General features: G+C 38.9%; 1 protein-coding gene across 1 annotated transcript in view; it reads left to right on the forward strand.

Annotated features, from left to right (window-relative positions):
- The first annotated feature begins 1,662 nt into the window (after positions 1-1,662).
- LOC132774713 (triadin-like) overlaps positions 1,663-27,267 on the forward strand; it is a 133,675-nt gene continuing 108,070 nt past the window's right edge. Inside the window, exons 1-5 of the mRNA XM_067466871.1 lie at positions 1,663-1,789; positions 2,426-2,488; positions 2,607-2,669; positions 3,678-3,740; positions 4,906-4,968. The gene's annotated coding sequence lies outside the window, so the exon portion shown is untranslated. The remainder of the gene's footprint in view (positions 1,790-2,425; positions 2,489-2,606; positions 2,670-3,677; positions 3,741-4,905; positions 4,969-27,267) is intronic.

The following is a 27,267-nucleotide window of genomic DNA, read 5'->3' on the forward strand; positions in this document are numbered from 1 at the left end:
ATTTTGTGATATGAAATCCAGCATATATATCCCATTTTCTGTGACATACAGTGTTTTTGTGTCAATAATAATAATAATAATAATAATAATAATAATACTTTATTTTTATCCCGCCTTATCTCCCCAAGGGGACTCAGAGTGATGCTTTTTTTTAAAGGCACGGATATAATATTTATCTTCATTGTCAATGGATGAAAATTGTAATTGTATTTGAATAATCTTATTTTTAAATAGATTTATTGACTGGACCCTAACATTATGAGCAACAAATGCTCAGTGAAGATCTATCTATCAATCTATCTGTCTGTTTGTCATTCTGTCCTATTTATAAAAATCACAATGTACTGCCTGAAGTGCTGCCTGATATTTTCCTCTTCTAGACAGAGTCCCTATCCATAGCTCCTTGTAGAGCTTTGTTGGGCTCTGTTGCCTGAATATTGCCATCCAGCTTTGCTGCCTGCTCAGCCCTGGGCTTACCCACAAGGAGACCTGCAGCCACACCCTCATTCCAGCCAGCTGACCCAGCAGGGAGAAAACATGGCCCCTGCAACCTCACTGCGCTGCTACTTTAACGGCCGTGCCACCCATTGCCCATACCTGCGCTGGGTGCCTCCATAGCCACGCTGCTCATCATTTGGACATTGGAACACCTGTGTGGGAGTTCATTTTCGGGTTTTCCCTGCCTCTCCTGCTGCTTCAGACCACTTTCCATCCGCCCACTTTGGGTGGGATTCAATGTTTACTTTTAAGCTCTTTTTTGTATTTATATTTGAATAATTGTATGTTTATTTTAAAGCTTTTTTATTGTATTTCTATTTTAATTACTTCTAAGCTTATTATTTATTTATATTTGAATTATTATCTCATGTTTATTATTGTATGTTTAAATTGATATGTAAAATTGTTTAAATTCATATGTTATGTTTATTATTATATGTGTAATGTGCCATTGTATGCCATGGATTGTAAGCCACTCTGAGTCCCCCACTGGGGTGAGAAGGGTGGGGTATAAATATAGTATAATAATAATAGTATAATTGTATATAACATCAGGCAGAGTGCATAGAGTTCCACACACATACCTCTGCACATGCAGCAAAAGGAGAGACTGACAGCATTACTAATGAATATTTGTACTGATCACATGTTGGAAGGTCACCAAGATTCATTCCTCCACCCTTTCTAGTTGTTTAACAGTTTAGCACAATAACAGAGTATATTATTAGAGTTTATTGAATACCCATTAGCAAATCTAATCCAGCAGTTTTGCTATATCTGAGGCATTTTAACTCCAGACAGTACATTGGACCTATAGAATATATGTTACTTATGAATAAACTTGCACTGGATTGATGTGAATTCATTTATACAGTGCCAAAAAAAAAAGAAGGAAAAGTTGTCTTATATTAAAGCAACATATCTAGTTGAACAGCTTAACAAGAATTCTGTTGCACTGCGGATATTACAATACTATCATACGGGCAGGATAAATTTGGTCTAGTGCAGTTATTGTAATGTATCTAAACTACACCCTTCCCTGACAACTTGATTGAGATTTTATTAGTGAAACTAATATGCAAAACAAATATGGAATATCTAGCCTTTAAGGAGGTGCTTGTTTTATAATGCTTTCAATCACATTTGCTGCAGCTTCTGAGAACATGCTGTGCTTTTCCAGCCTTTGTAATTTATTATTTGTTTTCTCTTGGCTTTTCTTTTTTAAAAAACAAAATTATTATTTTATCCCATGCAGTGGGAACACTTAATGTGACAGCTCCAAAGTTGATAAGTAAGTACTATTAATTGTTATCCCCATTCCCTTTTGGGTTAGTGATACAAAGTTCGTAGTGAAGTCACATAATCAGTCTGGGTAGAGTGTCATACTGTTCAGTCAGTTTCCTATTTTATATTACCCTAAAAATTATGAAAGTGCCCCCAAACCCTTAGATATTATTTGGGAACCTTTTTAATTCTTTGGGAGCCCTGAAGTACAGAAAACAGCCCTAAGAACTGCATGTAGCACATAGGCAACAATTTTCATACTCCAGCTCTAGATGAATTGTAGCTTCCAGCAATCCCAACATTGGTTCTGATGACTGGGTTTTCTAGAACCTGAGGTCCAAATATATATATGGTTGTATGGTTCTCACCTCTGCACTACCTAATCTTCTCCACCAGTTACAATGAATAGGACAATACCTCACTACAAAATCTAAACAGACACATCTTCCATTAAAGTATACTTGATCGTCCCCTAAATGCTGTTTATGAAGCAATTTTTTCTTCCTTTTCCATTGTTTCCTGTATTATTATTTCTCCAAAGCTTGGAAATGACACCTCAAAAGAAGGCTTCTGTCAGTTTGACTGGCAACTCTTGAGTGAGAAATACTGAGTAAAATAATTACCTTTTAAATTCATTCCTTAGAAGAAGAAAAAGGAAGGAAGATAGTTCAAGAAAAGAAAGCTTTTCATGAAGTTAAAACAAAAGGTAGGATATTTATTGTTTTAAAGTGTGACAATTAATTTACTTGCTCTTCAAAGAACTCTGCCAATTGTAGTTCTTTAAAAAACAAAACAAATTCATCCTGTCTTGATTTCTGTCTTAGATGTTGAGGACAGGAGAAAAATAACCCATACGAAGAAAGCTATTCCTGAAATTAAAGTGAAACGTAAGCTATTTGCACAAGGATTGTGTTGTTTGATTTTTACTGAACTGATTTCAATAAATTCACAGGGTAAATTCAATCAGCCAAAGTCACATGTTGATCTATCTAAATGTGACAACAGAGAAGTGGTAGAAACAGGAGGCTGTTTCTTTATAGTGGATCAATAAGTGATATGATTTTGCCTGCACTTAGTTCCCAGACTTAAGAGTTAATCAATCAAAGCCTTGCATATGGATAGATGAATCTCATATTCTTTAGCATTTCACAAATAAAAAGCAAGATATGATTGTCCAAACAACAGCTGTGTGGGCAAAATGGCAAAAACTAACCATATGTAAAGAAGAACACAGAAGCTAAGGGAGGCTGCAGCAGTTTGCTTTTGCCTGAAGCTATGAGGAATGCAAGGTTCTGTCTGCTCTGCCCCAACTCAGTTTATTGAGTACAAATTATTTTGTATCTGAAGAATTGAGATGAGAGGGGACTATCGGACTATCCCCGCCAAATCTTTATATTAATAGTGACACTTCCAGTGTTTGAGGTAAAGGCCACACAATATGGTTTAAGTGTAGAATATATCATTTACAATTTTTGTCCTACATTCATTTTTTTTATTTTTAAAAATCTTATATTCACTCCAATCTGAATATAAGGACATTTGCAGATGCTGCTAAACTTTACAAACATGAAATGAAGCAAAATCCTTACCCATTCCTATTCCACACATGAACAGACTTAAAACAGCAATTTAGTGACTATCTTCTGATTGATTACTTCCTATGGTTCAGTTCACATGTTTACGTCTATTGAAAGGGCCTGTTTTCTACTGAAGAGTCAGGCAAACACTATCACCTCTACTATTCTCATGCCTGTTTAACATATAAACTAAATTCTGCAATTTAGATTTTGTTTTGTCTCCCTTTTATGTGGAATTGCATGAATTCATCTAGTCTCAGCCAGCTGTCATTTGTAATTCCTTATAAAACAGCATTGCTTTTTATATTCATGTCTTAGAGTTGGAGGAAGAAAAGAAGGGAGCACATGAGAAGAAAGATGTTTCTGAAATTAAAACAAAAGGTAGGCTGTTGGACAATCCATTTGGTTTGTCTCATTTTTGAGCAGGTTACAGTCTAGAGTACATATCCTCAAGTGGTAATATATAGTAACATATAGTTTTACATGGAAGGAGGTATTTGTTTCCATGGAAGGACACATTCCCCTTTCTGTGGGAAAAGTTTTATATTATTAGTGACACTTCCAGTATTTAAGGTGAAGGCCACATTATAATGATTTTCTTCCCCACCAGCAGACCCTGACTGAAATGAAAGTTGAATCTTACCTAAACTGCAGGGTTAGATTAGAGTTCATCACCATAAAGGAGGGGATGGAGGACAGTGAATGGATACTGGTTCCTTGTGCTATAAGCACAGGAAAAAAAACAAAACAAATGGATAGTAGCCATAACATCAGTGCTTCACCTTCTAGCCAGCCAAGGAGCTCCATGAAGCTTCTGTCTGTTGTGGACACCTCTGCTGACATTGAAATAGAGTGGCTATGCAACCAGCATGAAGCAGTGGAAGCAATCACCTCTCCTTCCTGATAGAGTGGATACCCATTCTGACATCAGCAGAGGTGCCCAAGTTACCAGGAAGAAGAAAGGGAGATTGGTTATTTGCACAGGTGCCTTTGCCAAGGTCAAAATGTGGTGCCTGTGCAACCAGGAAGAAGAAAGAGTAATTTCCCTTCTTCACTTTAGTCATGCAGGCATCTCATTCTGATATCCATCAAGGTGCCCATGATGACCAGGAGCTCATGAGGAACTCCTTGACTGGGTAGACATAGCAGTGATGGTAACACAGAGAAGATAAGGTGTGGCTCACTCTAGAGGAGTACTTGTGTTTTCCTTGGCTGTGTAAATAACAGCCCCAGATTCCTACAAGCGTGCTCGATCCAGGGCCACTCTGGGGCACCAGGCTAAAGTGCCTGGTGTAGTCCTATTTTGTGGCTCAGTAAATAAAATGGATTTGACCCAGACTTACTAATATTTAGAGTAGACTCAGGAAATCAATACTTCAGTTAGTCGTGAAATTTTGATTTGACCTAGATAGACACAAAAGCAAAGAAAAGAAAAGAAACCCTAAGAAGATGTCACATTTTCTTCCCTGTGCTGGCTGAATGCAAATTGAAGTCCATGATTCATATTTCCAGCATTAAAAACTGCTTCCTTTTAATTAATTTTTAGGAAAAAAAGAGGAAAGAAAGAAAGCTCCGGAGAAGACAGCTGTCCCTGAAGTTAAAAAAGCAGGTAAAAAAACCCAATCTGTCACTCTTTTGACTGAAATCCCATTGTTATATGTGTGTACATTTTTAGACTTTACAAGTTTAACTAGAGGGGTATGTAAATTTGGAGCTCATTAAACTCTTTCTTTTTTTAATGTTATGAAGTTAGTGGTTTTGATGGAAACAATTCTCACTTTTCTCCAGTTACATATTCTGTGGCTGAAATTTTACACATGCTTAGCTTTATTGTCTTTCATACAATTTATTTTTAAAAATTTCCATACACCCTCCATTTATGAAATAAGGCTCTTTTGACATAGGCCTTTGACTTGAAGACATCATGAACTCTGAGATATCCCAAGACCTGCTATGAAGAGACCAAGAGTTCTGAGATATTAAAAAAATCCTTTTGTGCTCATGGAAGCAGGGAAAATCTGAAGGGAGAGCAGTGTCTTTGCTCATTTCCCCTCTGCTTCTAATTCACATTCCATCATGGATCTACTTCCCACACAAACATATCTCAGCATGCCTCCTTCCTGTTGTCCAGTGCTAGAGTCTTGGCATCAGAGAAGAAAGGTATAGATACTTCTGTGGTGTTTCCAAGCATCCCTCTCTGGAACCATGCTTCTCAGAAATAAAAGGAGATGGTACTACAGGATTCCTGCTTTGTAGCTTTCTGTGTCTTACTCTTATCTTTCCCACTCTGTTATCACCTTTTTTATTCCTCAAGTGACTTAAACCACATCAAGACTTCCTTTCTTGGTCTGAGGCACACGTGGATTGTACTGTTTTGAGTAAAAGGCATCGTACATATATATTAGTTCTGCAACATTGCTTGGGCACTAGATACTTTTATCTTTTAATATTTAATTTTTTCTTCTCTTTTTTCTCTTCCTCTTTTTTTCAGCTCCCTTCCACTTCCCAAATCAGCTGCTTGCTTTAAAAATACTCTCCTTATTCTGTTCTCTCCTCCATTATTCTTCCCTGCATTCGAACCTAATGTCTTCTTTCATTTCCCAATCCTTATCTTTTTCTCCTCTTTTTCTCCTTCCTTTCTCCTCTACCACCATCTTGCCTAGTAACATTCATGATATCCCCTCTCATTTCTTTCTCTTTGCACTCTCCTCCAGAAAATCTTGCAATCCTAACTAGTGATATATTAGAAATTCAGCATTTAAAAGTTGTCTGTCCTATTGAATTTTCTAATCCTGGCTGCACTTTTGTAAGCCAGGTGATCATTCCTATGTAGTAATTGGGAAAGAGTAGCAGAGTGAATGGCCTCCTTTCATTTACCTTTGTGCATTGTATAGACAAAGTCAAGTTCAATTCCACATATTAAAGCCATGGATAGAGATACCATTGACCGGAAAGAAATAGCCCACAACTTTATTTAGTTACAATAGTAAATAGAGTTGACACCCACATGGGTCTAAATCCAGGCACCTACCAACCTAGTCCCATGCAAAATCCCATGGTACAGCATCATTAGTAGCATTTTTATAACAATAGTGCTTATTTTGAGGGAGAAAGGAGGTCCCATATCCTGACTGTAAAAAATAGAAAAGTGTCCAATGGGGCATTGATTTAATGGGAATAGCTCAGAAAACTATTCTTTGGAAAATATGTTCTGTTTGAATAAGTTTATTTTGTTGGACTATAACTGTATGTTGTTAAAGGCAGTGCTTACAAAGGTATTAAATACAGAACTGGGAAAACTGTTTCTCTCTCTCTCTCTCTCTCTCTTTAGTGCAGAACTTGGAAAATGTTCTTTCCAACCAGAGAAATTTTTTCTCATGTGTTAGACTTTGTGCTTTTTATATGAAAATCACAGTGGGCAACTCCAATTGGTGTTTGAGGTTAATGACATCTCTAGGGACCATCTCTAAGCCTCCAGCTTTGACCCTGGAATCTCAGGATGTGAGATGGCTCCTAATTTTGCATCCTTTGAGATACTGTCCAAGGGAATGTAAAACTTCACCATTAATCAGTAAAATAAAATAAAATATTTCCATTTTCAAATTTAAAAGTGGCACCTGAGGTGTGAAATAAATGGACATTTTTTTCAGGTGAAATACAGTTTGCAAAAGATCAATCTCAAGTAAAAATAACTATCAATGTAATCCAGTGTCTATATAGTTCAGCAATTGCAATATGCAGGTAACTGATGAAGAGATGGCAATGTTCATGCCCTTGACTTATTAGAGAACCTGCTGTTTTAAACATAATCAACTTTTGATAATTAAACCAAATTACCAACACCTTTAAAATCCAAAGATGAAGTTTCTGAGTTTTTAAAAAAGCAAATTTCTTGCACTTTTAAATTAATTCATAGAACGTTGGTACTGTAAGCAAATATCTACATAGATGTCCTCTTCTGCCTTGCTAGCCCTAGATTCAACTGCCCACTGTTGAAGAGACTACATTTGTGGCTGAAAACATTAGGTTGGGACCTGTGTCCTTAATCCTGAATTAAGAGCTTGTGAGTCTTGACTGTGCTTATTTTCATCTTCCATGGACTCAACAGGATCCCTTCTGCTTGGTACATCAGCCCCATCCACTCTGGCCTGAACATATCCTGCCATGGTTGTGGCTGCTAAGCTGTACTGATCTATTATTTGGATGGTAGGAAACCAGAAAATCCTATTTAAAAACCTGGAGAACTACTGTCAATCAGTATTTGCTAGGCTAGATGTAATAATGGTCTGAACCAGTATAAGATAGCTTCCTATGATGCTGATTTCTGTACTGTTGTCTTTTACATATATATCCCACCATACCTCCCATATGCTCAAGGAAGCATACAAGGTTCCAGTTACAACTAAGGGAAACTCTCTAATTGAATTGTAATCACCATTTAAAAGACACTTATCAAATTAAATAGTTTACGTTTCCATTTCCATAGGGTTGTACAACACACTGAAGGGCTCAGCTTCATATGGACATCTTAATGACATAAGAAATACATCTAGCATTGAATGTAAAACATAATTCTATATGTAGCATTCATGATCTGGGTAGCACTTACATGAGATTCATTTTCTTCTGCAATTACAATATGTTGATATAACATTGTAGAAAAATATTATCAAAAATGTATTTGAAATTCCAGAAGGCAAACTATTAAATTGAGAAATCGCTTTTGGAGCATTATTTAAATGTCAAATGTAAATATTATAATATAATTTATAACAGCATGGCTACAAGGCATATGTAAAAATTGGCTCATCTGTGAGGAACAAATTCTTTCTTTTTCTTTGCCTTTTCTTATGGACCAGTATGGAAATAAAGAGCTTCAGTTGTGACAAAATAATTCATCCTCTTCATTGCTACTAAGCCTGTGGGTGTGATTTACAAACAAAAACAGCCAGGATATGTGCACTTAAGAAGTAATAACAAGAGACATGATTTACCTGCATTTTAGTTTCATTAGAGGGGGGAAAGAAAAAAGAGTTTAGGATTGTAAAGTATATCCTCCACCCCTAATTCCAGCCTGCTGCATTTATTTGGGTTTTTAACTTACAAAGGGCCTGAACATGAAAATGTTGGCTGATATCCTACCTTTTCCTGGCCCATCCCTGCAAACTGGATGGAAATGTCCTTCATCCATGCTCTGTTTGTTGGCAGAATGGGACAGAGTGGAAATAGTGCCACTTATTATGACTAAGTAGAAATTGTTAATATAGAACAGTTATCTAGATTTAGCCTTCTGTTACTGTTAACTAAGTATCCGATGAAAAATACTGACCATAATATGTGAAAAACTATGTAGCTGGATGTTAACTGCAACATTTAAAATCCAGTAGAAATAAAAATGCCACTGAAATAATTGCTTGCTCATGTTCAGCCATTAAACGGGCAGATAAAAATCAAAAACACTGTAGCTGAAGTCGTTTTGCAGAGCTCTTTCCAAATTGCATAGAATAGTTCAGAAAGATTTGGTATGTAACAGCAATGAAATGTTCAAAAGTAAATTCCAAGATAAGTAATTACTTTTGTCCAATTATGTTGGGGTCTCATCATCTTATATCCTCCTTCCCAGCATTAGTATGTGGACTGATCTGCACAAGCATCATTTCCCCATGGATTGACATGGGCCTTCTTAACAAAAAGCTCTCAAACCACTTTAGAAACTAAAGCAGGGAGAACCAATAAATTATTTTATAAATCCTTTGGCAGTCTGTGGTGGCAACCTCAAGTAGCTGATTTAAAGTGAGATAAAATGGCAAAAAAACTTAATAGTTATTACATTTATTATTGTTTTGCTTCATTTGGGAAGAGTTGTTCATGGAATTTTTAACCCCAGCTGTTAAAATGGCATGACTGACCCATGAAACTGTGAATTATGACTTAAGTGTCATTAACATGCCCACTTCCTTCAGGGCATTACTCCTGAAACAGCAGCCTTGCTGGAAAACTATTACAGGCTCCACAAAAAAGACCCATTTAGTGAGCAAACCCTTCAGGCAGCGCAGAGCATTGTGTCCTCCATCTCTGAAGCCAAGAAAGAACAGTGGATCAAGCTGATCACAGAGGTTGACATGGGCAGGAGCAGCCAGAAGGCGTGGAGGCTACTGAGACGGTTGAGCAACGACCCCTCACAAACTAATACCCATGCCAACATAAAGGCAGACCAGATAGCACACCAACTCTTGAAGAATGGGAAACCCAACTTTGCCACCAAAAGTAGGAAGGAAACCAATAGCCAGACAACCAGAGATTGAGAACAACCTTCATGAACCCTTTACATCTACTGAATTGGACATGGCTCTCAATAAATGTAAAAATGGCAAAGCAGCTGGCCTGGATGATCTACGGATGGAACAAATCAATAACTTTGGTCCAAAAGCAAGGCGCTGGCTGCTGGAGCTGATGAACAACTGCACTGCATCCTGTCAGATCTTCAAAATCTGGAGGAAAGCAAGAGTCATCGCCATCTTGAAGCCAGGCAAAGACCACAATGACCCAAAAAACTACAGACCCATCTCCCTGTTGTGCCACCTCTACAAAGTTCTGGAGAGGCTTGTTTTGCATAGAATTATGGAAAAAATAGACCCATGTTTGATCCCACAGCAAGCTGGCTTCAGAAAAGGCAAAAACTGCACATCGCAAGTGCCTAACCTGACTCAACACATAGAAGATGGCTTTGAAAGGCAGAAGATCACAGGAGCTGTCTTCACAGACCTGTCAGCAGCCTATAATACTATGAACCACCGCCTCCTCCTGAGAAAAATGTATAATATCACAAAGGACTACAACCTCATCCGCCTCATAGGCAACCTGCTACAATGCAGGAGCTTTTTTGTTGATTTCCAGGGCCAGAGAAGCAGATGGCGGAAACAAAAGAACGGCCTGCCTCAGGGGAGCGTGCTTGCTCCATCCATGTTCAACATCTACACAAATGACCAGCCACTGCCAGAAGGGACAGAGAGTTTCATCTATGCTGATGATCGTGCCATTACTGCTCAAGCAGGGAGCTTTGAGATGGTAGAACAGAAGTTCTCCGAAGCTCTAGGTGCTCTTACTGCCTATTACAGGGAAAACCAGCTGATCCCTAATCCATCTAAAACACAGACATGTGCCTTTCATCTCAAGAACAGAGAAGCATTCCGAGCTCTGAAGATCACCTGGGAAGGAATCCCACTGGAGCATTGCAGCACAGCCAAATACCTGGGAGTCACTCTGGACCATGCTCTTACCTACAAGAAGCACTGCCTGAACATCAAGCAAAAAGTGGGTGCTAGAAACAATATCATACGAAAGCTGACTGGTACAACCTGGGGATCACAACCAGATACAGTGAAGACATCTGCCCTTGCGCTGTGCTACTCTGCTGCTGAGTATGCATGCCCAGTGTGGAACACATCTCACCACACTAAAACAGTGGATGTGGCTCTTAATAAGACATGCCGCATTATCACGGGGTGTCTGCACCCTACACCACTGGAGAAATTACACTGCTTAGCTGGTATTGCACCACCTGACATCCACCGGGAAGTAGCAGCCAATATTGAAAGGGCCAAGGCAGAGACATCTCCAGCTCATCCCCTGTTTGGGTATCAGCCAGCACGTCAACGACTTAAATCAAGAAATAGTTTTCTAAGATCTACAGAGACACTCGTTGGAACACCTCAGCAAGCGAGAGTCCAAAAGTGGCAGGCTCAAACCCAGAACCTCAACCAATGGCTGATACCAAATGAGAGACTCCCCCCCTGGGCACACAGAGGACTGGGTGACTTGGAAGGCGCTGAACAGACTGTGCTCTGGCACCACAAGATGCAGAGCCAACCTTCAGAAATGGGGCTACAAAGTGGAATCCTCGATATGCGAATGTGGAGAGGAGCAAACCACTGACCACCTGCTGCAATGCAACCTGAGCCCTGCCACATGCACAAGGGAGGACCTTCTTGCAGCAACACCAGAAGCACTCCAAGTGGCCAGATACTGGTCAAAGGACATTTAATCAACTACCAAATTCACAAATGATGTATTTTGTCTGTTTGTTTGCTTTGTTCTGTTAGAAATGTAATATAATTGGTTGGCCTGACACGACAAAAAAAATGCCCACTTCAGGCAGCAACATGTCTTGAGATGGCATAGCTGCTGCTTCTTCTACTCCCCAACCTGATTTGACATCATCATGACTATTCTATCTCTTGATGTAGCACTAAATTTTATTTTTCATTGCATCCAAACCATCCTTAATACTTCTGCACTGATTGTCATCTTAGTGTAAGAAATGCTTAACATTTCTGTTTTAGATGCTCTGTTTTAGCCTCTATTAAAGCATAGACTACCTTGGCATGGAAGGGTCTGGCCCTGCTAAAACTGGTTTAAACAGTTTCATCTGCACTCTTCTCTGGGAGTCGATTCACACTACAGAATTATGGCAGTTTGCCACCACCTTAACTGCCATATCTCTGTCCTTTTGATCCTGGAATCTGCAGTTTGTTGTGGCACTAGACCCCTTGGACAGAGAAAGATAAATATCTCACAAACTGAAACAAAAATAAAAAACCAGGAATTCTCTAGCATTGCGCCATAGCAGTTAATGTGGTGTCAAATTATTATAATTCTGCAATATGGATTCAATATGAAACGTATACATCAAGCTGGGAGATATTGTCAAGTGGACATTTATTACAGCTTATAAAAGAAACACACATACAGTGCAAAATTTGAAAGGCTGTCCCATCCAATAAGGGGTTTTGAAAACAATAGCATTTAAAAATATTTATTTAATGATATTTTATTTATTGGGGATGTAGAAATGCTTGCCCTAGGAATCAATAGCTCTTGCCTTTTGGAACTCTGCAGGTGTGCTACAAAAGCACAAATTTCAGTAACATACAATTAGAGATTCCCTGTTCGAATTGGCTCTGTATTTTCTGACCCGCTGGAAATCTAGAAAATCTGGGAAATTTATTGAGGCAATCTGAGATTGTTATAAATTTTCCAATTCACTTACCTTTCTATTTCCCCTGCTTTTAAAATCCACTATCAATTTCTTCCACTGCCTTGCTAAGGACAATGCTATGTTATGATTTGGGCATGTTTCAAAAGGAGCAGCCAAAGTTGCATGGAAGTCGATTTCCTATTTACAGCCAAACCTCAATGAAATTATAAAAAAGGCAAAAATTTCAGATCAGCACTATTCAGATCAAACTCTTCCAATGATGAAAATTCATTCTGAGACCATTTCCTGAATTCCTCAGTTTGCATAGGCATTCTGGGAGTATAGTTCAAAAGTTAAGTTTTTCTAAACTCAGTGGGAAAGTATGTTGGCAAGTATAATACTCACATCCTAATCTACATTCATGGGACTGCTTGCTTCAGAATGGCCTCACTAAATGGGATTATGGCATTAGGGGGAATGCAAAGGTCACGTACTGGTCCCTTGATCCCAACACATATACATTGGTTATGAATCATCTCATTAAAGATGTCTTTCTAAGTGCACATTTCACAGCAATAAATGGTAATGTTTTCTTTGGGACCTTCCAATAATACTATACAGGGAATAATATAAGTCTGCACCAGCAAGGAGAAATAAAGAAGTGTGGCACTGTAAATAGCATGGAATTTTAGCATATGTAATATAGAGAAGGCATTTTGTTGCAATCCATACAGAAGATTGCCACAATATCTAACACGGAAAACAGCAACATTAAATTCAAGTGCAACCCCCTCTAGCTGTTTCAGACATATGATCTAATAAAGAAGATTAGGCCTATAGTTAAAAGTAAAATATCTAGGTTGCTGAGAGATGTTTGGTATCACCCAAACTAAAGCATGATGGTACTGTGTAAATGGTGTTGGTGTGGGGATGAAAACTAGTCCCCACAGAGTCACCCAAAATACAGAAAGCCACATATCAGGGTTAGTTAGAACCAACAACAGAGTACATACTACTTTCATTTTCTAATCAATTTAAAAATATTTTACGTCATCTGAATAATTAAAGAACACAATTTTTCTGTATTCTAATTACAATTTTCTGCCTTTTTGTAAGCCACTTTAAGTCACTGTCTGGATCTACATCTCTTATTATTATTAGAAGACTCAAATGGGACTCAAAGCAGCTTGAAATAGAAGCATTAGTATATAATTTAAAATATACAAATATACAAACATTAAAACAGAATTAAACACAATCAGCACTAAAAATCATAGTTAAAATCAATCAAAACGTATTCAAAGTTTAAAACCACAGCACCCCCTGACTAGGTCTTAAACACTTTCACCTTTAAATAAAAAGGTTTTAGCTTGCTGCCAGAAGGACAGCAGGGAGGGGGCCATTTTGGCTTCTCTGGGCAGGGAATTCCAGAGTTGTGGAGCAGCCAACAAGAAGGCCCTCACTCTTGTTCCCACTTGATATGGAGGTGGGACCAAGATAAGGGCCTCTCCCAAAGATTTCAGGGCCCAGGCAGGTTCATACAAAGGGGTGTGGATCACCAAATAGCCTGAACCTGAGCTGTCTAGGACTTTAAAGGTCATAACTAGCACTTTGAATTGTTCTCAGAAATAGACTGGTACACAGTGGAGCTGCTGCAACAGGAGGGTTGTCTGCTCCCTCTAGCCAGCCCTAGTGAGCAACCTGGCTGCAGTTCTTTGGACCAGCTGTAGTTTCTGAGTACGCTTCAGGGGCAACCCCACATAGAGCACATTGCAGTAATCCAGACAGAATGTAACTAAGGCATGTTCCACTATGGCCAGATCTGGCTTCTCAAGGAACAACTGCAGTTGCTACACAAGTTTTAATTGTGAAAAGGCCCTCCTGGCCACCACAGATACCTGGGCCTCCACGATCAGTGCTGAGTCCAGGAGGACCCCCAAACTTCAAATCTGTGTCTTCAGGGGGAGTGTGACCCCATCCAGCACAGGATGGATCCCCATTTCCTGATCTGCCTTCCAACTGAACAGGAGTACCTCTGTCTTGTCAGGATTCAGTTTCAATTAGTTTGCCCGCATTCAGTCAATTACTGAAGATAGACACTGGTTTAGGGTCAGGATAGCTTCCTTTGCTTTAGGTGGAAAGTAGTAGTAGAGTTGGGTATCATCTGCATATAGGTGGCACTGTAATCCAAGACTCCAGATGACCTCTCCCAGTAGTTTCATGTATATGTTAAACACCATGGGGGACCAAATGGAACCCTGAGGAACCCCACAGGTCAATGGTCGAGGGTTCAAATGGGAATCCTCCAGCACCACATTCTGGGTACAGACCTCCAGGAAGAACCAGAGCCACTGTAAAACAGTGCCTATACTGTAAAATTATTACAATTTTACACCATGTTAGCTGCCATGGCTGAATGCTATGAAATTCTGGGATTTCATGGTGGGTGCTAGCCTTCATTGGCAGAGAAGACTAAAGACCTTGTAAAACTACAGCTGTCATGCATTGAGCCATTAAAGTTAAAGTGAAATGATATATCTACTCTGAGGATGCACCCTGCGTAAAGGCAGGATATAAATAAAGTTATGGATTGATATTTCAGCTATTTATTTATTTATGCCCCACTTTATCTCTCCTGAAGGGGGCTCAAAGCGGCTACAATCTGAAAATAGAATGCCATTTTACTTATTTGTTTATTTAATATTTAAAATCAGCCTTGGGGCCCAACTGGACTTAAGAGCAATAAAAAGAGATGTTACAACTTCACCTGGTATACCAAAGGATGCAGTTTATTGTAGAAACCCTATTCAAGTTTTATCACCATGTGAGAGAACAGTAGGGCTGGACTTTTCAGTCTCACTTCCTCTGTTGTATCCCCATGACTATTCCACATCACTTTCAAAGTGATGCACAGAGAAGGTCCAAGTAAGAAAGCTCAGAATACCCTAAGGGTATTCTGGGCTGGAGAAAGTGTAACTCATCAAAGGTCACATAGTGGGTTTCCATGTCTGAGTGGGTTGAACTCTCAGAGATCATAGTCCAAAAGTCAAACTATTATGCCATTCTGATAGGCTGAGGAAATTATATAGAAACATGGTTGTTCCTATAATACATGGAAGACAAGTGGGGCCAGGCAACAGAAAAATGACAGAGGATGCAGTGAAGTAGCTGTACTACCCTTCGTACACAAGTGTAATTCTGTAAAGATGCCCACCTGAACTGGACTAGATTTCTGAGAATATTACATTTTCAGAGAATTTTGCAGTATGAGATAAAATTATGTATCTCTCTCCTTCCAAAGCCTGTTACAGCTTATGAATCATCCAACAAATGAATCTGCCAAAATTTAAACGAACCCCACAGATCTATGTTTTTATTAGCTGCATAAAATACAACATTTAAAAATAACATACGCTGCAGTTATTTGTCATTCCATTTCAACTTTAAGTAAGCACTCTCTTTATTATGGTAAACTTGGCACTTGAAAATGTTTTAGGTCAGCAGTAATTGTCACATTCACCCATCAGATAAATGCTGTGAGTAGTGCACTTATTAATGTACACTCACAATCACTTGCAGCAATGGGGATTACAGTCTTATCTACCTGGGAGAGCTTGTGGCTCCTGTTAGATAAATGATTGATTTTTATTTGCAGCATTTTGCTAAAACCAAGGAAAAGGAATCTGTCAGGCACAGAAGTACAAGCACTGCTTCTGACAGTGACTCCACCCTGGAGCTCATTAAAACACCTTAACTTCTCCTCCTGTTTTTGTGATTGCCCTTGTGAATCTGAACAATTATCTCCCTGTATCCTTACCTTTAAAAAACTAACAGAGGTCATTTATACCCCTCCTTTGTGAGATTAAAAAGGGTACATACATATATTGCAAAGTTAGTTACCAGTGTGTAGCCCCATTGTCCTAACATTTTATTGTACTTTAATGTGACCAAAACACATTAAGCAGCATGGGGCAATACAGATAAGAGTTAGATTGCCCTTAATGATCAGAGTCACCTGGCAAAGAAATGCATTGGGACTGCATCCCAACTCTTTCATTGTTTGTCATTATGGGCCCACAAACAAGCACACGCACACATGCCATATGTCCATTGAGTCATCTGCATAGGGCTAGTGCAGGGAATAATTAAGGAAGATGTTGTGAAAGTGGCCAGATATGATATATAAAACATGGATATGTTAGCCAAGTTTCTTACCATTTATGCTTTCCCAAGAGTTCATCTCTGAATTGATGCTTAAGAAGGAGATGGTCATGGAGTTAGGCTTCATCATGAAATCTAGTTGGGCTGTTATATGATGGTTTCCCATATTTTTGAAGGATTGCTCATTCCAAGCTTTCTTGAGAAATATTTCTTTGTTCAGAACCCAACTTTTCAAATGAATGACTTTTTCATGGGAAAGTTCTCAACTTTTAAAAAAATAAAAATATAACCACAACATTATGGTATTGAAATTGACCATTTTAGGTACTGGTTTATTTTGACTTATTCAGACACTCCCTTTAGGCCCCTGATGTGAATTTAGTCAATGCATTTTCCACACCCATGTCACCACACTAGTTGTTCCTATAAGGCAGATGTCATTTTTATTCATATATATTATTTAAGCATATGGGCACAATTGTGTTTTGTTAAGGAGGGGAGTAATTGCATGCATATTTAGATCTAACAAAAAAGTGGCACATGGAAACTTCACATTCCAAGACTTGTACTTTTAAAAAGTCAGAAAAAATCTATAATGTTTGCTTTAGTTATACATTGCCATGTAGAGAGAACTTGTGAAGCCATTATGGAAAAGTAAGACTGAGATTTCTCAAGGAGGGCCTTCTCCAGTTCACCATCTACTCTGAAGAAAAAACAAAAGAAAGGAAATGCTGTACCTTTTTGTGAAACCCTTTTAACTGAATGGCATCTCTTTAATGCTGATGGCACTCCATTTTCAAAACAAAAATATAGCCTTGTGAGAGAGAAATCATGGAGAAGATACTGAATGTCTGGGCACAAGCATAGGAATGAATTTGAAAACCAGAGTGGGCTGATCAGAAGCAAAACAGATTAAGATGATGGGAAGATAACTGAAAAAAGGATACAGGAAAACAGCAAGGAACATCATAACATGAGTGAAAGGAGAATAATAGATTGAGAAGAGGAGAAGTTATAATGAGAAAAACTTGGACAAGAACAAATATACAATACCTGCAGACAGAAAATCTATGTTAAGGATTTCTAGAATTTCTTTCTCAAGACTGCAGTCTAAATGCTTGTTTGCCTGTATTATTATTCTGCCCCCTATATTCTCCATGTTTATTGCTTCTACCAGTTCTTACATTTCATACACTGCCATGGTTCCTTGGAGAATATTAGCCTATGTTGACACTGAGTTATCTAAAAATAATTAATAACAAAAAGATGTTAATATTGTTCACTTCCAAATATGCTCTCAAAGTGTCTCCACCTTTCCATTTCTCTTCTACTAAAGGTCACTATTTCCAAAATCTCATCAAATGGATGCATTAAAAACCAAATCAAATTTTAGATGTTTGCTATCAGTAGGACTCTTTTATCCATGGTGGATAAAAAAAGTCCACATTATCCATGTTATCCAACGTGGATGTGGGACTAGGCCTTTGGGCAATTAGGCAGAAAGGACAATTGAAAATGTTGACAATGGCTTGGAACAGGATTATGGATAAATTAAGCGGAGTACTCAATCATAGTATACGGCTAGATAAATAACCACTAGACTGGTAATAGCTCAGTGGACTATAAGTATATTGTTTTAATGTTTTATGTCTTAATGTTTTATGCTTTAGACTGTTATAATTATTGCTGTTTTGTATTTTATTATGCGGCATCAAATTGTTGCCAATTGGAAGCCACCCTGAGTCCCCCTAGGGGCTGAGAAGGCCGGGGTAAAAGTGTTCGAAATAAATAAATAAATAAATGGTGCATCTCTGAACAAAATCCTTCTAAGTGGATATTTACTTCCACTGCTAGTTTTTTTTGTCTTGGTTTTAATCCATTCTCTCTCATTTACTGAAGGATGTGTTAATCATGAAGGCTTCACTTATCGAGACAAAAATTGAAATAACTGGTTACAAAATAATTATGAACAAAACATAATCATACTGTGACCTGCACTAATGAAAAATATGGTGATGACAGCAACAAGGACAATAACAGATTCACGAGCCACACTTAGAGCAAATGCCTAGAACAGACCTGTTTGACATTGTTTATAGATCATTTTTTACTGATGGCTCAGTTACAAGGGTTTGTCCTAATGGCAGCTTCCCTCCCAGTTGGTTTAGTATTTAATTCAAAGTTACAAGTCAACAGCCTTTAGGGGTGCATCTATTCTGGAGAATTAATGCTGTTTCCATAGCATAGTCATGGAAATTTAATTAATTCTACATTGTAGATGCATCCTAGGTGCCTAGATTCTTGATGGAACAGAATTTCGTATTATTCCAGAAGGTAGAACTAAAAACCATGGGCTCACATTATAGACAAGCAGAGTTTTGGCTCGGTTTTATAACTATCTAGTGGATAGGAACTGGTCACTACAGCAGACTTACTCATTACTGAAGGAGTTTTAGCATATGTAGAAGAGTAATCTTTTTTCTGAGTGCTATAATTTTATTTATTTATTGCAGCAAAGAGTATGAATTAAACAAGACTTTTTTCAAGGTCCCTTCCTATGTTTAAGGTCCCTTCCTCTGTTTAAGGAGCAACTTGAGAAACTGCAAGTCACTTCTGGTGTGAGAGAATTGGCTGTCTGCAAGGACATTGTCCAGGGGATGCCCAGATGTTTTGATGTTTTACCATCCTTGTGGGAGGCTTCTCTCATGTCCCCACATGGGGAGCTGGAGCTGACAGAGGGAGCTCAACCCACTCTCCCCAGATTCAAACCACTGACCTGTTGGTCAGCAGTCCTGCTAGCACAAGAGTTTAACCCATTGCACCACCGAGGGCTCCATACTGTGATCATATACCTTCATATACTGTTGGCTTCTAGTTTGTTTTGAATAACTTCAGGATCTTTTTTAAAAGTTCCAATAATTTTTTTAAGTAAACAGAACTTTCTGGAGAGTACAAGAAGGCAAATTTAAAAACAAGCAATGAACATTAACAACTTCATCAGCAACAAGCTAGTTTTAGCACTTGCAGGAAGGAAGAGTGAGAATCAGCTCCCTGTGTTGGCTCATACACAGCAAATGTTTGTCATAGTATGAGTAATCAGAAACAAGATGTTCAGAATTTCAGCAAAGATTGCTAGATAGGAGTTACTTTCATTTGCATTAACAATAAACCAGTATCACACTTCTTCAAATGTGCTGTCTCTAATAAGTCCTTTGACTAAGTTGTACTGATGTGTTATCTTTTTAGAGAAGACAGTGCTCTTTTTAGAGAAGACAGTGGTAGGATCCTTAGGGGCAAGTGACCATGTGCTCCTGCAATTTGAGGTACAAAGGAAGGCCGAAACTAAGACAAGTCAAACCCGCATTATGGACTTTAGGAGAGCTGATTTCCAAAAAATGAAGGAAACGCTGAGCAGCATTCCGTGGACACAGATACTAAAAGACAAGGGAGCTACGGATGGATGGGAATTTCTCAAGAGTGAAATACTCAAGGCGCAATTGCAAACCGTGCCAACAAAGAGAAAAAATAGGACAAGTGCAAAGAAGCCAGAATGGATGTCCAAAGAACTTCTAACTGTGCTAAGACACAAAAGAGACATGCACAAGAAGTGGAAAAAGGGAGAAATCACCAAAGAAGAATTCAAACAAATAGCCAACACCTGTAGGGAAAAGGTCCGCAAAGCCAAAGCAAAAAACGAGCTTAGACTTGCCAGGGACATTAAAAACAATAAAAAGGGCTTCTATTCTTATGTCAGTAGAAAAAGGAAAAACAAGGAGGCGATAGGACCTCTTCGAGGAGAAGATGGGGCAATGCTGACAGGGGATAGGGAAAAGGCAGAACTACTTAATGCCTTCTTTGCCTCGGTCTTCTCACAAAAAGAGAGTCCTCAACCTCAGCAAGATGGAGTGGATGAGGGATTGGAGGACATCCAACCCCTAATTGGGAAAGAAGTCATCCAGGAATACCTGGCCGCTCTTAATGAGTTCAAGTCCCCAGGGCCAGATCAACTACACCCCAGAGTATTGAAGGAACTAGCGGAAGTCATTTCGGAACCATTGGCAACCATCTTTGAGAGTTCTTGGAGAACGGGAGAAGTTCCAGCAGATTGGAGGAGGGCCAATGTGGTCCCAATCTTCAAAAAGGGAAAAAAGGATGACCCAAACAACTACCGTCCGGTCAGCCTCACGTCGATACCAGGCAAGATTCTGGAAAAGATTGTTAAGGAAGCGGTCTGCAAATACTTAGAAACAAATGCAGTCATCGCTAATAGTCAACATGGATTTATCAAAAACAAGTCATGCCAGACTAATCTGATCTCTTTCTTCGATAGAGCTACAAGCTGGGTAGATGCGGGGAATGCCGTGGATGTAGCGTACCTGGATTTCAGTAAGGCCTTCGACAAGGTCCCCCATGACCTTCTGGCAAGGAAACTAGTCCAATGTGGGCTAGGCAAAACTACGGTGAGGTGGATCTGTAATTGGTTAAGTGGATGAACACAGAGAGTGCTCACTAATGCTTCGTCTTCATCTTGGAAAGAAGTGACGAGCGGAGTGCCGCAGGGTTCCGTCCTGGGCCCGGTCCTGTTCAACATCTTTATTAATGACTTAGATGAAGGGCTAGAAGGCATGATCATCAAGTTTGCAGACGACACCAAATTGGGAGGGATAGCCAATAGTCCAGAGGACAGGAGCAGGATTCAAAACGATCTTGACAGATTAGAGAGATGGGCCAAAACTAACAAAATGAAGTTCAACAGTGACAAATGCAAGATACTCCACTTTGGCAGAAAAAATGAAATGCAAAGATATAGAATGGGGGACGCCTGGCTCGAGAGCAGTACGTGTGAAAAAGATCTTGGAGTCCTCGTGAACAACAAGTTAAACATGAGCCAACAATGTGATGTGGCGGCAAAAAAAGCCAATGGGATTTTGGCCTGCATCAATAGGAGCATAGTGTCTAGATCTAAGGAAGTAATGCTACCCCTCTATTCTGCTTTGGTTAGACCACATCTGGAATATTGTGTCCAATTCTGGGCACCACAATTCAAGAGAGATATTGACAAGCTGGAATGTGTCCAGAGGAGGGCGACTAAAATGATCAAGGGTCTGGAGAACAAGCCCTATGAGGAGCGGCTTAGGGAACTGGGCATGTTTAGCCTGAAGAAGAGAAGGCTGAGAGGAGATATGATAGCCATGTATAAATACGTGAGAGGAAGCCACAGGGAGGAGGGAGCAAGCTTGTTTTCTGCTTCCTTGGAGACTAGGACGCGGAACAATGGCTTCAAACTACAAGAGAGGAGATTCCATCTGAACATTAGGAAGAACTTCCTGACTGTGAGAGCCGTTCAGCAGTGGAACTCTCTGCCCCGGAGTGTGGTGGAGGCTCCTTCTTTGGAAGCTTTTAAGCAGAGGCTGGATGGCCATTTGTCAGGGGTGATTTGAATGCAATATTCCTGCTTCTTGGCAGGGGGTTGGACTGGATGGCCCATGAGGTCTCTTCCAACTCTTTGATTCTATGATTCTATGCTCCAAGCCTTTTCAGGCCATGATCTAAAAAGACAGTCCTTTCAGTGTTCTCCAGTGCTTTGTAATCCACATCAGAGTGGGGCCAAATAAAATGGAAATTGGATGCCTGTTCCTTAGGTTTGCATTAGGGCCTTGGAAGATTGAGAGTAAAAGAGCTTCATTATGCTCTCTATTTTGTTCAGTCATTTTGGAATGACTTCAAGTCATTAAAATTATAAATGGTTTCAGGATTGTACAGCTAAATGCAAGAGAGGCTCATGGACTGAGCAGGATGTGTAAGTAGGGCAGGACACTGTGACCTAGGCTGTGGAACTCCCTATCATTTCTAATCCAAATGGCTCACCCAGTTTGCCATTAAGGGCCAGTTCAAAGTATCATTGTTCCAACATTGCTTTTAGTGGATCAGTTTATCTTTATTTATTACTGCTGCCATCTAGCCCTTGGAGAAGGGCACCTTGAGGTTTCTTTTTTGTTGATAAATATATCAGTAAATACAAATAAAATAGATCTAGAAGTGATTATGTGAGATATCATAAAGTAAAAATCCCAATTAACACAGGAGGTTTGTGGACTAGTTACTTTAAAACAATCACATGGCCTACAGTTGTCTTTGAATCCCAATATGTCAGCAAATCATGATGATTCTAGGCTTCAGAATCAGTGAACCAATTATTTTTTTTGGAGGGGGGGGGGGGAATTTGATTACCACAGATTACCCAGAATTGTTCATGACTGCTTAAAGATATATCTGTTGTGATTAGCCTACATTATTGACATTTTTGCATGAACCTACTATTCCACTGAAGTCACACTGTCATTGATAGCAGGTACATACTGAGTTGAGCACCTTTTATATTGGACCTCCTTTCAATCATCAAATTGCACTGATTCAAGAATTCATGATCATATTTTCACATACTCCCATAACCTCACCTTCCTGTACTACCACTCTTCCATGATTTTTATTGTTATTTATAGCAGTTTTTCTATTTCAGCCTTGAAAAACAAAAAGGCAAATTTACCTATAAAATATAAAATAAATGGAAAATGGACAGTTGTGGAATAATTAGGGGAATGGGGGAGTGGGGAAGAAGAGGAGAATCATATTCCTTTATTGCAGACACAGAAGTAGAACAGACCTATTGCAGCAAGTTAAGTAACAGGAAAGTAGCAGAATTGGGAGCTATTTACAGCTTTTACCTGTCAAAAGCAGAGAATGAGATAACAGGGAAGAGCCAGGCCAGCAGAACATCACATGATTAGGGACCGTCACCATAGGTGACCATCCAGCTGTACTACCAATTTGCCTGCCTCGTATGATAAAGTCTTTATGTGTTTCCTATAGGATAAACAGCTGTATTGCTAGTGTTTCCCAAAGTGAAATTCTAATAATAATATATGGAATTGTTCCCAATTTGTCTGTATATAGGGCAAAGGTGACCAGTGGAGCTGTTAATCTAAACCTAGTCTAACCAGCCCTGCCACCTGGAGATATGTGAATTATAGTTAGCAAATCAATATGGCTATGTCTGGATCGGCCATATGCCTGCATTGTCACTGAAAGGAATTGGATTTGATGACAAGGCTGTGTTTGCATTCCCTGCCGCCTTTTTGCATAGCCTGACAGCAGGCATATTGTCACCAATACTGTGATGTTGAAATGCCAATCTCTGCAGCTTTCAAAAGGGCACTGATACATTGGAAATGAGGAGAAAAGGCCAACCCATTCTCCCACAAGTTGCCCTTTGTTACTCTATTTTTTTAAAGGAAAGACAGCTCCGTGACAATGTTTAAACTTCCTGGTGTTTTATAAGAGAGAAAAACAGGCCTGGTAATTTTTTCAAGGGTTTGCTGTGCCCACGTTTGGTTCATGTAACATTCATTATGTTAATGGCTGTGATTATTTTTGTTGGTGTTCATAGAAGAAATGTTGGTGACCCCTTGTGGCTAAACATCCATTATTGTCTTTCTGCTTTTCTGTTTGGCTGTGTTATTGCCTTCCTCCATTAAATATCACTGCTATATTCCAAGCAAGCATTTTATGAGGAAGAGAGATCAGGGAGTTCATATGAAGATCATGGATGTCATCCCAGTGCTCTGCATCAAAAAGAAAATTGGTTAAGAGCTTTGTAGTAATCATCATTTCAAAAGACATATGACAGAGAAAAACAGGATTTTTATTTTGTCTAAGTTCTTCAATGTATAAAACTTCTTAAAGTTTCATCTCACAAAGTGCAGATGGATTCATCCCAACTTCAAAAGTAGCTCCCGGCATTATTAAAATCTTCATTCCCTCCCACCTTCCTGCTTTGCACCCACCAAGATTTCCTTATGACTCATCTGCCATTTCCTGGCATCCTCCGGCATTTACTTCTTTCTTCCTTTGGATACAAGCAAAGCAGAGCATATCTTCAGAAACAGAATACTAATTTGCACACACCCACACATAGCAACTCCCCCCTGAAATTGGTTCCTGGCTTGGCAAAATATTCTGTAGCGCTTTGTTCATTTCCCTTTAATGCATTGATGACCCAAATAATGCATTAGTTGTAAAAAAATGTGAAGCAAGTGAATAACTTATTAATTATTACAAAATCTCATGGCTGCTTAAGGGCTACACAGATTTAAGAATTGTATCTCAAGAATATGAGAACATAACAACAGCAATATTGAATTATTGAGAGCCAGCTTCGTGGCTTTCATGGCCGGAATCACTGGGTTGTTGTAAGTTTTTTGGGCTGTACGGCCATGTTCCAGAAGCATTCTCTACTGATGTTTCAGCCTCACAACCTCTTTGGATGCCTGCCATAGATGCAGGTGAAACATCAGGAGAGAATGCTTCTGGAACATGGCCATATAGCCCAAATAACTTACAACAATCCAACAAAAGGTTTGTTGGCCAGTGTAACAGCAAAGGTAAAGCCAACACATTCACATGGAACAATCAAAAAGAAAGATCAACTTTAAAATGGTAGAAGCACAATTGTTTTTTTTTTTTTTAAAATCAGTGGATGAATGAAACATTCTGAAACATGGGGGGTTACAGTGGTAACTTTTTCCTACAAATATAGCAAGTTTCATCCTGATCGCCATAAAAATGACGGAGAAATGAGCCCTGGAAGTGCCCCCATTGGTGCAAATGGGTGGTTTAACAAAACAAAATATTAACAAATGTTTGGTGTTTCTAATTTGCAACAAAACAGACCTCTCGAGATAGTTTAGATGAAACAAAATGTGCAACAAAACAGACCTCTCAAGATAGTTTAGATGAAACAAAATGAAACAGGGGGCCTATTAAATTCGGTTTTCAAAACTAAACTGATTTTTGGTATTTCGCAACCCCCTTCTCTTTACAAATATATCTTTTCAATAGATTAGTTATGCTACTACCTCCATTTTAATACATGGTACTATATTCCTAAAAAAAGTGAAGTTTTATTAACAGATCATTCCAATGGACATATGTTTCCAGCCTAGTTTACAAAATTTGATAACAGCTAATGTGGAACTCATTTTTGAGCTAAATGGCCAGTGTTCTACTCAATCTTTTATTCTATTACTCTTTATTTGTTCAGGTTTAGGGAATCGATATTGTAACTCTCTGTATTTACAAGAAGTGCTTTTCCATATCTTTTTGTTTGTAGAGGGCCTTAAGTTCTTAAAGTTCCATGTAGTGTTTTGTAATGATTGGCTTAACTGTATATGGAGATGTCTTATAAAAGGATGATAATAAATATCTGTAATGGAGTGCTTATGAGAGGCTAGTTATAATTATGTATGATATCTCTCATTAAGACTAATAGAAAGAAATCATACTGCACAGATTTCCCTTTGTGTAAAGATACTAAAGTACCTAAAAGTTTGGCAAACTGCTGTATGGAATGTTATGGTACATTGAAAAATTATGTTAAAATGGGCATCCTCTTTACCATTATAAAACTCCAGATTTCTTTGCACTTCATATAGACTGTAATGAACGAACATCTGTTTAAGATTAACATTGAGCTGCCCACTGGTTATACCTGGGCCCAGGCAATGGGATAGATGTGACAGGCAGGATTTGAAAAGCTAAAAGTTGTGGCAGAGAATGAACCTCTTTCATAAGGTTTTTCCATGATTAAATCATGTTTGTTGCCTTAATGAGACAGCTTGGGACATAATAAACTGAGACCCATAATAATTGTATCTTCTTCTTCTATAACAGCTAATAGGCACGGTAAAGACTGTGCCACACTTTTAACAGAATCCTTAATGTTTCTGCTGTGAAGTCCTAGCAAAAGGCAATCAAGCCGACTGCAATTTGATTTAAAAAAAAAAGAAAAAAGAAAGGACCAGAAGGTAGTTTGCTCTTTTCCTGATCAAAAGACTATCTGAAGCATCCTTTCTCCTAATTTCTGTCGCAAACCTCCTTCCCTGAGGTGGGGCATATATAAATTGATCAAGGAGCAAAGTTCATTGAACTCAAGCAAACTTATAGACATTTTTGGATCGTGCAATGTTAAAATCTGAGAGATGTAAGCTAAGATTCTTCTTTTATGTCTTCCTGGAATCTAAGCCTACAATGCCCTCATATGCTTTTGTTCATGAAGGTTGTATTCCGTTCCTGTGATAATAATAAAACACCTCCTGTCTGTTTTCTGCTGTTAAGCAATTGCTTGACATGACAAGACAGAATCAGATCTGCATGCTCATGTGACTTAGAAGAAATATGGGCTCCTTGGTTTTTCTTTAGACTAATTTGTGTCTCAGCCATTTTTCCCCTTACTTACCCTTCATTATCCTGGCATAGTATGATTTCCTGATCCTTAAGATTCTTGCTATCCAAAAAGCCTGTCTAGCTACCTTTATCTAATGATTAAATGAACATTTGTTCTCTGATATTCATAGTAAGATCTTAAGCTTGATTCAGTCTTGTCGCTTTTCACCTCTGCTAAGCGTTCTTTTTGCAAAGAGTCACAAACAACATCAAGTCTCTGCTCAGTACAATAGGGTGTAAGGGAAAGATACTTAAACATGAGCAAAAGTAAGGTTTGGTTTCATGATGTGATGACATCTTTGCGCATTTGCCAAAGGTCTAACTCCCCAAAGCAGTCCTTAGTTTGTATTGTCGAAGGCTTTCATAGACGGAATCACTGGGTTGTTGTAGGTTTTTTTGGGCTATATTGCCATGTTCTAGAGCAGTGGTTCTCAACCTGGGGTCCCCAGATGTTTTTGGCCTTCAACTCCCAGAAATCATAACAGCTGG

This window comes from Anolis sagrei, chromosome 1, assembly GCF_037176765.1.
Source record: "Anolis sagrei isolate rAnoSag1 chromosome 1, rAnoSag1.mat, whole genome shotgun sequence".
Taxonomy (NCBI): domain Eukaryota; kingdom Metazoa; phylum Chordata; class Lepidosauria; order Squamata; family Dactyloidae; genus Anolis; species Anolis sagrei.